Here is a 16,250-nt window from a genome sequence, read left to right as displayed (position 1 = left end):
GCAAAGCAGGACAGAGCCATGCCCCGTAAGTGGATGTGTTTGAAAACCATGCCTCTGTCTTTCAAGTCTCTATTACTCAAGTGTCTGCCTCTGCTATTGACAGTGCCTCAGAAGAAAGGAGCATTGCCAGGAGTGTATTTTGAAACTATCCAAAGCACCAAGTTGGAAACTCTTCAAAATCAAGATATTTGTGGTTTTGCTTGGCCGTGACCCTCAGCTTGGTTTCCCAGCCACCCTGTGCTGTGGGCACCCTGCATTGCACTGTAGAGAAAGCCCCTGGACCGGTGCCCCAAGCCTCAAAGCCAAGGACTGGAGACTTGTGGCCAGTGTGGGGACCAGGTTCCTTTGGGAGCTCTGAGCACTTCATGTATTTGAGGCTGTCACTTCCTGCACTTTGAGGCAGATGCTGCTCCTCCCAAATCCCATGCTGAGGGGACTATATGCCAAAAGCAGCTTGGTTTTTCCCTCTTTCCTGTGCTTTTACCAAGAAGGAGACAGCTTAGCCTGTGATGCTGTCCAAAGATGATATAACATTACCTCAGGGAGGTTGTGCCCCCAGTGCTGGTAGGACTCTGTCACACCACATCAGTCTGGAGCACAGGCTTGCTCCTTGCTCCACGGTATAAAACAAGTTCCTTCCAGCAAGAGTTTTACAGCAAGCTCACAGTTGCTTTAAATTAGAAAAGTTGGCAGGTGGCCAAGGAAAGGAGCAGGAGCTTGTTCAGCTGACAGAGACAGAAAACTCTGTAAGAGCATCAAGCCTTAGATAGGTTTTCAAAAAGTACCTTTTTTTGTCATCTCAGCATTTAAATTTCTTTTAAAGGATTTTGAATCACCAAAAATTACCTGCTGGCTTGAATCTACAACTCTTACACTACCCAAACAGAGCACGTTGCTTTCCCTGAAAAATCAGATGTCATCTACTCAGCTGTGAAGGTAAGTTGTAACTGATTCTACTTTCCTGAACTGACTTCTCTGAAATGCATTTGGAGAAAGGAATGCAATAGAAAGATCTTTCAGAAAAATGCATATTTTTTTCTGAGATACATGTAATTCTGTTAGAAATAGACTGTTGTGGTGTCTCGGTGAAATCTGCTTATGTATCTTCTCCTGTAAGAGATGAATAATAAACTTGGACATTTATTGCATATCAGAAAGTTAGCAGACAGATTGTTTAAAAAATCAAGGATGTAATATTCTGGCAAAAAAAAAAAATTGTTTAAAATGTCTACCTTTCACAGGGTTTAGGGTGATTAAATTACCTAAAACATTTTTAAATTATTCCTCTCTATGTAGCATTAATCTTACATTCCACCAACCCAGACCAGAGATTATTTGGGTTTTTTTGCTCATGAATGATTCCATCGTCATTCCAAATCTTCACTCTAACTGCAGTTGCTATGGTTTCATAGAAACTTATTTTGCAAAGAAAAAAATAAAATCTATAAATACCAAATGAACAGTTTTGCTTCAGACTTGCACTATTGCAAAGTTAAGCTCCTGCATTTATCTTATTAAACTCTCGAAAATATATCCATTTGTTATTTTGCTGCTGTGTTTCTTCTGCTTCGTTGGGTTTTTTCCCAGGTCATTTTACTTTTTGTGTTTCCATGCTACCAGCAGTGTGCTTTGTGTCTAAGAGTAGGCTGGTGAGAGACTGTGTGTTGTTAAATACAGATGAAATGCTGAGTGTAAGTGAATAATCACAACCTTGGGCTGGGTAGGTGAGAGTATCAGTGGATTAGCAGTTTCAAGCTCCCTTTTTTCTGCTGGGTCTCTGGTTACCATTAGCCAGGCAAGGCTGAGGTAAGGCTGCCCAAAACCTGATAGTCACACTGGGGGCTAATTCCTCCATCCCACTCATTTGCAAGGAAATGATGAAGCTTTTCAGGCTGGAGTTTTAGGAAAATATGGGTGTGAGCACAGCATTACCCACAGCCCTTGGAGCTGTACAAGCTGTGGAAATTTAATAACAGGAACCTGCTTCAGAAATCACACAACTGTTGTGTTGTATAGCATGCTGGGTTTGAGAAGCAGAAAATCCCTTCCTGTAGTGCCTGTCCCCTGTTTTGCCTGGCTTAGGACAACTTCAGCTGTGCCACTGGGGCAGATTTACCCTGGTGAGAATGGAGGGCTGTCAATGCCTCCAATGCTGTGTTCCCATGGATCACACTGTAAGAAATGTATTTAAGAGCAGAGGAACACAAAGCAGGGAGGGCAGGGAGAAGAGTGCAGAAAATCAAAACTGGAAGTGAAGGAGCTGATATGCCTGCCCACTGTCATGGAAGAAATGCTAAAATCCTGTTGACTTTGAAGCCCCTGTGTTAAGTTTGCGCCAAATGGGAATCCCATTTTTTGGGGCTTCCATCTTTGCTGATCTTTGGAAAGGTGGAGCTAGGAACATTTCCATCAGGTGTCTCCTGGGAGAGAACTACACAGTGTAGGGACTGGGAAGTGTATTGACTCTCTCAGTGCTTGCCTATTCCTTGTCTTTCCTCCACAATACCCCACCAATCTGGTGAGTAGGTGGGAGTAAAGGTGGTAAAAACTGCTCTGTGTTGCTTATTGATACTGGAGACAGGAGGGTTTCTGAAGCTGAACATCTCAGCCAAAGGGACTGCTTCTGGCTCAGCAGCAATGACAGATAAGGATGCAAACAAAGAAGGTAATATTTTGTTATTTCATGCCCTTCATCATCTCCACTGTTGCACTTATCCATGGCTCAGTCTCAGTGGCAAGGTGAGGAGGTAGATGGAAATCCACATTTCTGAGGGCTGGGTTTGAGTGCCTGCATGAGAAGTTCTGTCCCATTCACATAGCAAACTTATATCCTTATTTCTCTGTGACATGCCCATTCACAACTCTGTCCCATGCACTGGTAAGCTTGGTTTTCAGAGTCCTTAAACAGATGCTGTATGAACATTACCTATACTGTTATTGCATGATCAAATAACATTCCTGTTACCAAAGGATCACCTTGCAAATGATGAAACTAAAATTTAAATTCACCAGAAAAATTTAACTTGACAGGGAAGCAAAAATCCTAAGGTTTCAACATTTTACACAAGTAATGGTCATTTAGAAAGTGTTTCTGATTCAGAGACCTTGCTTGTCACAGATACAAGACAGTTAAACTCCATTTTCACTGCTGAACTGGATTCTCTGTTAGCAAAAAGGACAGCAAAGTGATTGCCTTGGCAGAGAAATCTGGAGTCTTTTCAGGCTCATCTTCATGGTCCTACCTTGAATAAAAAGGCTGCAAATGAAATAACCACTGGGCAGATTTGTATTTTGGTTACAGATATAGGGCTGCAACTGTCAGCAAAGGTTATTTATGTCTGCTCCCTTCTCTCTACAGTAGAAGGTGCACAGCACCTCTCTGCATTTTTCTGTTGGGCTGAATCTGAAATCTAGATTACTCTGATTTCCCAAAGCTGAAATAAACAGTTTGTGTTGTTGATAAATTAGGATTCAGCTTTCATTTTCTGAAAAGCAGTGTGAAACTGTTCTTGGTTGTCTGAGACTCACCTGATGCTGGATGCAGAAGGGAAAGCCCAAAGTGATGAAAGCAGAACAGCAAAGCACCTGATTCAAGTCTTCAAAGATACTTTACATTTTCATTAAACCTCCGAGCTGGGATAGGGCTACATGACCGAGGAGGTCACACACTTCTGTGAGGTTTAGCTGTTGGGAAGAACAAAACTGTTTGGTATAAAATTAATTCTTATCACAGAGGATAATGGTGACCACTATTAAAGGGGAAGAATAGGGTATGAGTAATGGGAAAACACATCCTAGCAGTGAGAGATATACAGTTATAAAATAATCCAGAGGGAAAGAAGGGAAAAGTCTCATTGGCTGGGATGTTTCACTTACTCTGGGCAAACCTAGTAGAAACCTGTGGGGAGCAATCATTCCTAGGCTGAGAGATGTGATAGTCCATATGTTGTGCTGGCTTAAATGTATTGGCTCATCTTCAGTCTATCTACTGTATTTGTCTTCCTCATCCATGTGAGTGTCACGTCTCTCAGACCCAAATGGGGCCAGATCTCAAAAATTTAATGGAGATGGTTGATTATGTTTGGACACCATCAGGCCACCCATCCTATTTTCAACTCACATTCTCCCCTTCTCTTTTGGAGAGACACCAAACCCAAAATCAGACATCCTGCAAGAAACAGGAACATCTCCTTGGCAGGAGTCCAAGGTTGAAGTTAAGGGAAGGGATAAGGAAGGTTTAAGGAAAGGAACTGTTTGGTTAAGGGAATGGGGGCTTTGGGTGTATTGTAATTCATGCACTTTGTTTTATTTCTCTCTCTCTCTCATTTTTCTTTTTCCCTACATTCTGCAATAGAGATATTTTTCTTTCAGGAAAAAATGAGAGTGGGGAGAGCATTAATAGCTGAGGTGGGACCTGAAATGTAGTTTAAAAAATGTGCAATAAAAACAGGGAGTGACTTGCTATAAAAGCAAGGGGAGCTGGACAGGCAGAGCTGAAGAGATGAGTGTCCAGCCTGCTCACCCCACCTCTTCTCATTGCTGTGGTGGCCTCGTGACTGGAGCCAGGCCAGTGTAGGAGCCCCATCACTGCAGCACAGGAAAAGTGATTTGTGAGCTGCTGAGAGACAGACCTCCCCTGGGTTTTTTACCCCTTGGAAAAAAACAGAGAAACTTGGTTTTCTTCTGGATTTGTCCAGGAAAATGCTCCCTTTTCTTGGAGGGGGACTCTCTTGGTGCTGGAACATACATCTGCTATTCTCACTAGCAGTTACGACTCAAGACCAAAAGTCTTTTTCCTTTTCAGGAGTCCATAAAAACTTGATGTTATGCCAGCCTTGCTAGGCCTGCACTGATGTTCCTGCACAGCGCCAGTCTGTTGCCTCTCAATGCACCTGGGGATTCAAACTACTGCCCCAGCACACCCCAATCTGCCACTTCCAAGATTTAATCACTATCACTTAACAGTGGAAATGCAGACAAGCATGTAGATCACTCTTTGCATCCATTCCCCCTTCTAGACACCATGCTGGTATTTATTTTACAGAGTAATTGGCTCCTTTGAGTCTCTGTAAGTTCCAGCTCTGCACAGACATGCTCTGAAAATTATCTCCCAGAGACTGTCCTGTTTTGGCCCCTAAACCTGAGATCATAGCCCTGCATTAGCAACCCACACAGTCCCACTCATCTTTGCTTGGCTCCTCCTGTGAACTACCAGCCTGGCAGCTGTGATGGTGTTCACAGGGGTGCCAGGATGAGGGAAGAGATGAGAATGTTGACTCCATGTTTCAGAAGGCTTGATTTATTATATATATTATATTAAAACTATACTAAAAAAATAGAAGAAAGGATTTCATCAGAAGGCTGGCTAAGAATAGAAAAAGAATGATAACAGAGGCTTGTGACTGACCGAGACAGTCCGGACAGCTGACTGTGATTGGCCATTAATTAGAAACAACCACATGAGACCAATCACAGATGCACCTGTTGCATTCCACAGCAGCAGATAACCATTGTTCACATTTTGTTCCTGAGGCATCTCAGCTTCTCAGGAGAAAAAATCCTAAGGAAAGGATTTTTCATAAAACACATCTGTGACAGGTATCCTCCTTCTCACAGACCTTCCATTTCCCTGGTGTGTCTGTGTGCTTCCCCAGGGTAAACCACTGTACTGCTTCCTCACAGGAGGTTCCTCAGGGGCCCTTTCTCCCAAAACTATAGTGGATGGTGGGCCATCCTGTAGCCTGCTCAAATGACCAGGGAAGGCACTCTCCAGCTTCTTTGATTTCCCAGTGGAAAGACCAATGCTGCTTTGTCCTTTCCTAAGTTACTGTTTGTGCCATTCATATTCCTGCTAGAAAGTGGTGCTAGGTGTCTGCAGATGACTTCTGAGCACCAGCTTTGATGTGGGGCAACAAGAAACTATTCCAGGGAGAGGCAGCAATTTTGGGAGTGGGAAGAGGATGGCCTGCGCTCCAGCAAAACAGCTTGCATAAAGCCGTGTGTCCTGGTGTCTGCATCACAGCTCCTGCTCCTCTTCTGGAAGAAGGGAATGTTCATTTCTTTCCCTAAGGGAAAGGAAAATAAAGAAAAAATGTTCCCCTTACTGACTCAACTTCATCATCATTAATTTCTCCATGTGTCTGAAAGTCCAAAACGGGAATGCAAAGATCAAGAAATATTAATAGTCAGACAGATGGGAACAGTTTAGGCAGGATGAGCAGGACCAGTAGTCCTGGCTAACTGTGAAACAGGTTATTCCCTCTCCCCTCCTTCCTGCAGCCCCAGAGGGAGTGGGCACTCCCTGTCCTGGGTTGGCCCCTGGGGTCTCAGAGGGGCTGTGCTGCATGGTCTCCATGGACCTCCATGGCTCTGCAGTGAATAATATTTGATTCTCTAGAGAAGGGGCTGTATTTCTCTGCATTTTAAGCTTTACAGATGGGTTACACAGCCTCACATTGGACTGGGGTTTTGGAAGCTGCACTGGAGACTGCCTTCAGCTTAAGGAGAATTGAGAATTTCCTCTGCAGAGCTACCTAAGATGGCTGTCTCCATACTGACAGGCCACACACCTCAGTCCCAATTCAAAATTCCTGTTCATGGAATTTTGCAGACAGAAACACATCCCTTTGCACTGTGTCACACCTGAACAGTGCATCCTGCACTACCAGGAGGTGCCTAAACCTGTTCTGTACAGTGAGAGTCTGCTCTGCACCTGCTGGAGTGCCTGCCTCTGACAGATATACACAATTTGTTATCAAATGCACATAATCCTTAAACTCACCAGGAGAAAATACCCAGGAAAAAATAAAAGGGCACCTTGGGAACAGGAGCTGTTAGAAACTGCTGCTTATCTTGTATTTTCCCTTTCTGCAGACATGCTCTGTCCTTGAGAGTCAGGGCTGCTGCCTGAGACTTTTGATTGCCAAAGGCTGGGAAAAAAATGTTTGAATGGTGTGTGTAAAACATCTGTTTCTGCAGCCCAACAGGGCATGTATTAAATCCCTGTAGTGAGAGTCAGGTCACAACTGAGGTCAGATCAGTGCTCACAGTTCCTTTAATGTGTGTCACACAAGGACATGCACAGGCTGGGTCTGCTGTAGGTGCAGCTCCAGGGGTGCCCCAGGGCATATTTGGATTGCTGTATCTGGCAGGATTTAGCCCTAGATTTCCCCTCCTGCAGATAAGGACTTGTAGCCAGGAGGATTGTTTTCCTACCTCCTGAACAAGTTAAACACCCATGTGAAGCACTTCGATGCGATGTGTCTCTTGGCCATGTCCAACCTGACTCAGCAATCAGGAAGTTGTATCACCTCTGCAAGGACAGGCCAGGGCTGTAAAACCTCTCTGTCCCTTAGTTAGGACCATTTTCTTCATCAGAAGGGATGGCTGGGACACTCACTACCATCAGTGCTAATGCTTGAGCAGCCTCTGCATTGACTCTGTCACGAGCTTTGGATTCCTTGTCATTAAGACTTGATGATCCCACAGCAGAAACAATTTTGTTTGCATGGAAGAGCTGCCAAGACACCCTTAAAAGGAAGGCTCTGCCAAGATCACACTGCTGGAGATGCTCAGCACTGCTCCCACCTCCCCAGGACCATTCTGAGCCAGCCCAGGAGCAGGCATGGGCCTCCCCTGCCCGCTGGGCCCCAGGGCAGAGGGGACACCCTGATCCTGATTCTCTCAGCCCCAGAGGTGGGCAGGACATGGCCTGGCACAGAATCCCCCCTCAGAGAGAGCAGCCCAGCCATGTTCTGTGCACGCCTCCATTCCAGGCTGTCAGCTGAAGCAGATGTTTCTAATTTATCACTGAAACCAAACAACTTAATCCACCAAATATGCAGCAGTGGGGGGTGAGGGGGGGGCTTTCACTTAAAGTTGATTTATAAATTGGATGATTAAGGTTAATTTGTCTATGAATGAGGCAAATCTGTGTCAGATATTGTTACTAATGCTTCCTGCCTCTAATTTTTGCAAGTCCTAAACATCCAAAGCCTTTTCAACCTGAGGCAATGGGACACATTCCTCTTCTGCTAGCCAAAAGCATCTGGCACTCTTTCCTTTCATCAACAGCTCCAATATTTATCTATTTAGCCCTTCAGAACATTATTTGGGTGTAACAGATGCTGCAGCCCTCTGTGGTTTGGGTGCCAGAGGCAGGCCTCAGCAGCAACCCTGGCACACACCCTCTTGTTTTTGGGAGAGTTATTTCCCCTTGGCTGCCTGGCAGTGATGGCTGGAGGGCAGCCTGGCACCAGAGAGCCCCTGGCAGTGAAGACTGTACTCAGGGCTTGCACAGAAATTGCATCTTCACAACATGCATGAAGACCCTGATGGGAAGGGTCCTGAGTCCAAACCCATTGGACTGAGAAAATTATTGGGTTTCCCTATGTTTATTGGGTTTCCCAATCAATATGTTTATTGATCCTGGAGGTCATGGCCAGCCTCAGATCATCTGTGTTTCAGCACATGCACAGCTATTGATCCATCCAGCTACAAACAATACCCACCCCCTGCTCTTACAAGCAATACACATGTCCTGCTTCTGCTGACACCCACCTCAGCCCACCAGCTCCTACTGCTCATAGCTTGTGCTGCTGTCCATGGAAAAGGCTCTTCTCCAAGCAGTGGCACTCAGCTGCCATGCACAGTAGCACTGAAGCAATAGCAATGCAGCAGCCTTAAAAAGACCCCAAAAGCATCAGCCTTGTGTGCCTATGAAAGGTGAGGGGGAAAGGCAGCCCCAGCCAGAGCAGGATTGTCAAAGCAGCTGGGCATCCACAAAACAGAAAATACCTGCTGCAGGAATGGGAGGGGGTCCTTGTGTAGGGCCTTGACCCTACAAAGACCCCCACCCTGTGGTGCAAGGATGGGAATACCAGGAGCACAAATTAGCACACTAAACCTAGTTACATGGAAAAGGAACAACTGTACTGATTTGTTCAGCTACACCTCTAAAAATAAGGATTTCACTAGGTGTCCTTGCCTGGTAGACATTGTAGAGCTCCTCATTCCTCACAAGGCAGTGCCCCTGCTGCAGAGAGGGACCCAGTGGCACAGGCTCACCCCTGGATGTCACACACAGGAATGTGTGACATCCTCTAACCCAGGGGTGTGGGCACCTGTACTGCAGCCATGGCAGAGCACACTGCTTTTGGATATTTGGACTTTCAGGCTGGATTGCAGTAGCTGAGTGGGTTGTAAGGAAATACATAATAGCCTCACATGGGGTCCCTGCAATGGGGACAAGGCTCTGGGATGCTGTTGAAGGACCAGTGCCCCTCTCCTCAGCAGTCTCTTCAGGTGTAAGCAGGATCTCCTGGGGCTGGAGCAGTTAGGAAATCCTTCTCTTCCATTATTTCTATTAAGTTGTAGCATTAGACAACGTACCAGGATGTCACTGAGCTTCTCTTCAAGTGCAAATACCAGACTAAAGGGAAGAGTGGAAAGGAGAATAGAAGAAAACCAGGAGGAAAGCAGCAGCAGCAGCAGTGGGAGCAAGAATCAGAGCCCTTGGTGCTCTGCTACAGCTCCTGCATTCCCATCCCTCCTGTACTCAAAATGTGTAAGGCAAGCTGGAAAATAATGGGTTTGAGAGGAAAACTGAAGACACCTGGAACAATACGGATCTTGAAAAGAGCTGAAGCAATTCTAGTTTTCATCTAACAAAAGAAATCATTTTTTTTTTTTTAATTCAATCCAGACAAGCCTGTAGCACTTTAAGAGTTTTAAGCTACATGCAGTGGGAGCACCATAAACAATTTATTCTGCAATGCTGCAGTGTGCTTTTCAGTCATGAAGCCTTTTCCCAAATGAAGAGATGGCATTCAGTTCACTTTTAAAGAGATACAGCTCTTTACTTCTTGAGAACCGGGCTGTGCTTCAATGGGGATATTCTGTACCCATAAGGGATGGCCAGAGATATCCTCATGTCTGAAAGCTTTGTGCTTGCAGGAAGGAGATTAATTGCAGCTCATTGCAAGAAAAGAACATTTTACTTTGATGTTTTCCTTAGCTTGGTCTGAAATAGTCTCAACCTCACTCCAGACCTGATGTAAAGTAATGCATTTGTATGAGCAAAGTTGTTTCAAATTTCCAGATATATCTTGTACATGATATTCTGGGGCCCTAATTTTTATTTCTGCTTGTTTTTTTTCCAAGGTTATAGAGCAGAAAGAGATATAGATTTAACTTATGGGAGACTTGATGTGTGCATAAAGGACCATTTTCTTAAACTGTCAGAAGATCAAACATAATGTTTTGCTATCATGTTCAAGGTACACGAGCAGCAGAGTTTGGATGGCAAAGTGACACAAGCTACTGATGGAAAGCCTGCTCTCTAATTCCTGGGGAGTTTATTTTGCCTTTCTACCTCTGATGAAGTAGCAGTACTTGAAATAGGTTTTTGCTTTTGGCTGAAGATACATTCCACAATGGAAGAATGTCCTTGACTTAAAACATCTCCAGGATTCATCCATGTTGTCTGACCTCTGAGAGGAAAGGCAATTTAATAAAAAATCCTTTCTGACCCTCAGATGGAAAATCACGAGTGCAGGCTCAGGACATTTATATCTGAGCGTGAGAGTTTCTTTTGCTGGGTTTTAAAGTTATATGTTGTTGATGTTCCTAAATTATGCAGCTCAGTGAAGCATTCAAAAACAAATGTTCAGCCCCCCTGGGGTATGCTCAAGGCCTAAGGATAAGCTTTGATGTGGATACAAAGCCATGATGGCTGTCAGCTCCTCAGTCATTTTCCAGTGGCACCACTGTGACCAGAAAGGGAATATAGATGCTATATATATGCTTTCACACAGTTTTCAGTCAGAACTTCAACTTCTGCTGCTGCAAAGTGAATATGCTGCCTTTGCAATCAGTGCAGCAGCATGGGTACATGTCAGCTCAAGGACTGGCTGCTCAGAATTCAAGACAGAAGTTATATGAGCAAGGTATTACACATTACAGGTTTAAAAGGGAGATTTGCCTTTTACATTTTAATGACATATTAAAATAAATTACAAACTAAAAAGTCAGAATTCTTTCCTTTTTTAATGTGCACTTTGAAGCATCAACAGGAATTTGCAGATCCTGAGGCCTTGCCCATTTTTCCCTAGTCCCCATACTTGCTGAGACCACATGAGTTAATGTCATTAGTGTCATTAGCACCTTGCCTCAAGTGAGAAATTGCTGCACTCCTAATTTGACTGGCCTGGCAGGCCCCAGCAGGAATGCAACAGTGTCTAGAATGGGGGCTGACAATGTGGGACATCCACATAAGGGTTGCAAAGGAGCTTAACTGGATCCGTCCAGGTAGCAGAACTAGTCTAGCATACATCTGTGGCCCATACTGTATTTTTTTTGTTTTCAACAGAAGTGATTCATCATTTCCTAGCTACATGCCATATACATATACATACATACATACATACATACATACATACATATATATATGTATATATATGCAGCACCAGGTGCAAAATAGCATTACTCACCAAAATCTAGACGTGAGATCAAAATATGAGGGCCATGCTTATGAGCCACTCATTTAAGCATTCTTGTCTTTCAAGAAAATACTATCTTGCCTTTCAATTCTTCCCAAGCCCTCCTTATGTATGAACTGAATTTCAAATTTGAAATTGATTGCAGGTGTCTTAAGTATATTTTTCTAGGCCTTCAATTTAAACAAGTTACAGCAATACTCACCTTCATACAGTTTTTGATCATTATGATATGAATTCTCACTGACAGCAATAAAGACCATGGGGACCTTTCCTCATTTCCAGAACCAGATTTTTTTAATTTGGATCCTATTTTAGACTGTCAGAAGGGCTGTTTTCTGAGGAGAATTATTCATTTGATGATCCCTATTACAGCTGCCTACCACATGTCCAGCAGCAGTGTTGGCATTTTTCATTTCCCCCCCCCTTTCAGCCTCAGCACTGGAACCCATTACACAGCTGGCAGCTCAGAAGTGCCGTGTTACTTTGACCCTTGCTTCAAAAACTGATCTGTAATAGCAAGGTGGCTATTAATAACTAATAGCAGGAATGCACAGAGAGCTGACAGCAAGGAGGATGGCAGCCCTGAGAGATGACCACTCAGTTTCTTACTCTGCACAGATTGTAATCTCTGGCAAATACCATCCTTGTGCCCTAGGTCCACATCTGTAAAATGAGGTACAAAGTTTTGGCTTCCATGCCAAATAAGTATAATCAAATAACTGGGTGATCAGCTATGGCAATAACCACAGGTTTGTAATTACCTGGGATAAAAGATGCAAAATCCCTCTGGATCACAATCACATCTTGCTCTTAGAGGTAATGTGGGTCAGGTGTGCTCTATGGAATGGAAACCTCTGAATAATAGAGTGATCACTGAAGAGATAGCTGCCAGCTGATTAGACCTGCTTTTAGCAGATGTTGGATGAGATGAACTCAAAACGTCCCTTCCATCCCAAATTACCCCTGTGACTCTGTTCTAATGCTGCACCTCTGCAAACACATCCCCTGGGACCACTGGGTACCAGTGTGCACATGGACAAAGCAGTGCTGCAGGACACAGCCTGCCTCCATCAGGGACTGATCAGGCCATGGACTGAACCAATTCAGGGCAGATTGATGCCTCCACCAAAAGCACTTTGGTTCTTGTGGCCCCAGCTCATCCTAGAAAGAGTTTAGGTGGCCTTAGGTACAACTGTGCCTCCATGGAGCCAAGCAATTGCAGGTTCATCTCAGATGAGCTACCTAAAGGTAATGAAGGTTTACCATGTTGGGGAATATGCCCTCTAGTTCCCATTTACCTGCCATTTCATTTTACATCACCACTGCATCAGTGTTTCAGTCCTTCTTGCTCAGCCTTTACACAAGATAGCAAAATTAAGCCTTGTGGTACTATGGACTCTCTATGTGGCATCTCTCATGAAGTTATAAAGTTATGAAGTTGTAAAGTGTGGGCTTTGTAAAAGCCCTGTACCCTGACATTGGAAATAACACCTACTGGGATACATATATAAATATATACTTGGGTGTTTTTAAAAGCAGTGAGTAAAATGAGACAATTTTCAAAGTCTGATCAGCGCTCCCAGCCTGCAGGCAGCACAGCCCAACCCATCTCTTGGGTGGAAAGATAAATGAGAAACATAGGACACTCATTTATATATAAGGATCTACACTTCCTTGGAGGGAAAGAAAAGAAAGAAAATATATTCTCATGTTTTTGATGTGGTTGACCATGACACAGACTTCACCCTACAAGTCTTGTACTTTTCTGTCTGTGTTACAGCTCCTGGGGCCCTGGCCAGGCTTCCATGGTCACATTCACAGTTGCAGCTGTAACTGTGACTCTTCTGTTGGGAACTGTTTTCTTAACTCTGCATGGACATCTGTGAATGCACACACAATAATATCCAGTAAGGCAAATGACATTTGCAGGGACCAGCTGCCTCCGGTTGAGAGGCAACATTGCACAGGGCCACAGTAGAATGAAGCACCCAGAGGCTTGCAGTGCTTACACAGTTGTGGTGGGGCTGAACTGGGCTGGGGATAAATGACATCATCCAGTCCTGGGGCTGCAAGTGCACTGCCCAATGGCTTGTTGCTTCCTTAGTCAAAAGCCAAATCCCTGGGGCAGAAACCAAGTCATGCCTGGGAGTAATTAAATGGCACTCAGATTAGTACTGTGGTTTAGATGTCCCTACTGAATTGAACCCAGTTCAGCCCTCAGAAGTTAGGTATATATTCTGCTTGTCTCAAAACCCTTCACAGAGCAGCAGGTCACAGGTCCCAGGCAGTTTTTGAAGCTTAGCCTCTGGTAGTTACGGACAGAAAGCTGGAGAGGATCCCGATACGCCCCACTCGCGGGACTGCTGCCTGCAGCCTGGGCGTGTGCGAGCAGGCTCCGTGCCAGGCCTTGCTCCTACACACCAGGTCACAGGGCCTCCAACATCATAAAACAGGACTGAAACTCAGAAATGCCAGCTATTTTCTAAAAATAGAGAAGATGAGCTGGCACAGAGGGAGAAGACGCGTCCTCGCCGATGGTTTAGCAGTGGGGGAAGAGATCCAGTGTGGCAGCTGGCAACAGCTCACCCCAGCATGGATGAGCAGTACAGCAATAGATTTCAAACATGAATTTAAATTAAAAAAAAAAAAAAACAGCAAATATTTTGAAATTCAAGATCTATGGTTTGATAGTGCCTCGTATTTTGAAACTGTTAGCAGAGAAAGGAAAAGTGAAAACAACAGGAAGAGCTGAAAGGAGCCAAAATTAATTTACTATGGGCTTATTGTTTCAGTTTTCAACAAAGGAAATGGATATAAATGGAAACTAAATTGAAACTGAGGTCTCTCTCATTCAACAAAATATATCACTGCTACTAGTCAGCAGAAAGACAATTCAATTACTTATAAACAACTTTGAAGTTATAGTTGTGTTTTAGTGTCGTAATAAAGCTGAAAAAAACCCAAAACAATAAAAGCTGAACTCAAGTCTTCAGGTTCAAGAAAAACATGGATAACACACATACAAAATGTGTAGGGATTTTTTTCAAGTCCATTGTTCACACAAGAGAATAAAAAAGAGATCATTTGATCATTCTTCATTAAAAACTATTATTTCCTTAAGCTAGAAATGCTTGTTAAAAGTTTTGAGGGCTTTTTTGTTTGTATCTTTTATCTTTACATTTCATAAAGCCATGAAAATTGAATTTACAATATTTTAAAGTTTGATTCTGGACTGTAAGCTTATTTCTCTTTCTTTCCTCTTTTGAAACTGAATACAATGAAATGAATGAGGACTTTGATTTCCTTTCTTATCTTTGCTGCTGCTTTTTTTCATCTTCTCCATAAAACCTCTGTCCTTAGTGCCTGAGAATTATATGACTATGTTTAAACTATTGTCTTTAGTCTTGAAGATGTAATTTGAAAATGGAACAGGGAATTTTTTTCCTGGAAACCCTGCATTTACCTATTTTCAGTTACAATAAACTTTTTACTTTTTTTATTTGTCTCACTAGTTGCTCCACCGAGGACTTGTTGCAAAAGCTGTGCTTGGTTTTATGAAATTTAGTAAGTTTAAGTAGAGAAAAGGCAAGAAATAGAGGGGAAAAAGTAGTAAACAGATCTTTCGTTTGAAGAAGTAAAACCTGGAAACCACTCCTTTTGCTTTCAGGTAATTAATTGAATTTATGATATCCAAAATGCTAAACTTCAGTATGGGTTACATTTCCTGGCTGGGATGCAGAGAGATTCTCAGAAAATCGAGGTTTGAAATAGAAAGCCAGCAGCAGCCTCATCTGGAACACCAGGAACCTCAGCAGAGGGGACAGAGCTTGAGAGCGCTGCCACTTGGGACCCACGAGCTGAAATAGAGAAGGCTGTCATCTTTGCTTTGTTTTTAAAGGATGTGAACAAACGAGAAGGCAGAAGGCAGCCCTGTGCTCGGCTGTGGCTGTGCGAGCAGCCCTGCTCCCGTGCCCCGGCGCGGAGCACACATGCCACAGCTCCTGCTCTTATGTTACTGCTCAAGTATGCACCCAGCACAGAGCCAGCAGATACTACAGGAGATTTATTCTAGTTCTTGAGGTCAAGGACTCCTCTGCTTTGGATTCAGCAGAGAGGGAACTCTTTCCTCGTAGCACCAGACAGGCTTTCTGCTTTGCAGCCTCCTGTCAGTGCGCGCCGCAGATAAAGAAACATCTGAGAGCGTTTTTAAAGGGTTTATCCATCCAAAGCACTGCTGAGCTATGTGCTGTCTCCAGTGTCAGAGTTAGGAGGCTTTCAACAAGGGACAATATTTGCACAAAGTGCAAGCCAGAGGCTCCAGCTGCTGCAAACTTTTGCAAGCCATGTAAGTAAAGGGCTTTATTTTGCTGAAACAAAGTTTGTATGTTCTCTTGCCTCATAAAAACACTGAGATAATATAAATTTTAGATGAATTTCCTAATACTAGAAATGTTGCTATCCTGCTGTCTCTTTGAATAATGCATATATATCAGCACAATAATTACATATCTTACTTTGTTTTGCTTGTGAGTCTTGTAAGGAGCAGAATCTGTAGCCCCTCAGGCAGGCTCTGTTTGCTTTTCTGATCGCTTTTTCATTCTGTTCCTGAATCATTCCTGATCTCTGTTTGTGATCAGCACAGAGACCTTTCAGATTTCTCTGATTTCTTTTGTTTCAAGGACAATGAGAAGCTGGCAGGGAAATGAAAAGGCTGTGAAAACAAAGAGCATAAAAGTAGTTTATAAAGTGTTG

The 16,250-nt window shown here is 43.6% G+C and overlaps 1 protein-coding gene across 2 annotated transcripts in view; it reads left to right on the top strand.

Annotated features, from left to right (window-relative positions):
• Window positions 1-700: 700 nt before the first annotated feature.
• The window catches only part of LOC132072337 (complement C1q tumor necrosis factor-related protein 7), a 114,629-nt gene continuing 99,079 nt past the window's right edge, over window positions 701-16,250 (top strand). Inside the window, exons 1-2 of one of the 2 annotated variants that reach the window (XM_059470575.1) lie at window positions 701-746; window positions 824-936. The gene's annotated coding sequence lies outside the window, so the exon portion shown is untranslated. Of the gene's footprint in view, window positions 747-823; window positions 937-15,534; window positions 15,844-16,250 lie in introns of those variants that run through there. The other variant, XM_059470574.1, reaches the window with a different exon arrangement.

Source organism: Ammospiza nelsoni, chromosome 4 (genome assembly GCF_027579445.1).
Source record: "Ammospiza nelsoni isolate bAmmNel1 chromosome 4, bAmmNel1.pri, whole genome shotgun sequence".
NCBI classification, from domain to species: Eukaryota; Metazoa; Chordata; class Aves; order Passeriformes; family Passerellidae; genus Ammospiza; species Ammospiza nelsoni.
Note: the sequence above shows the minus strand (reverse complement) of the source record. Positions and strands in the feature narration are given on the sequence as shown.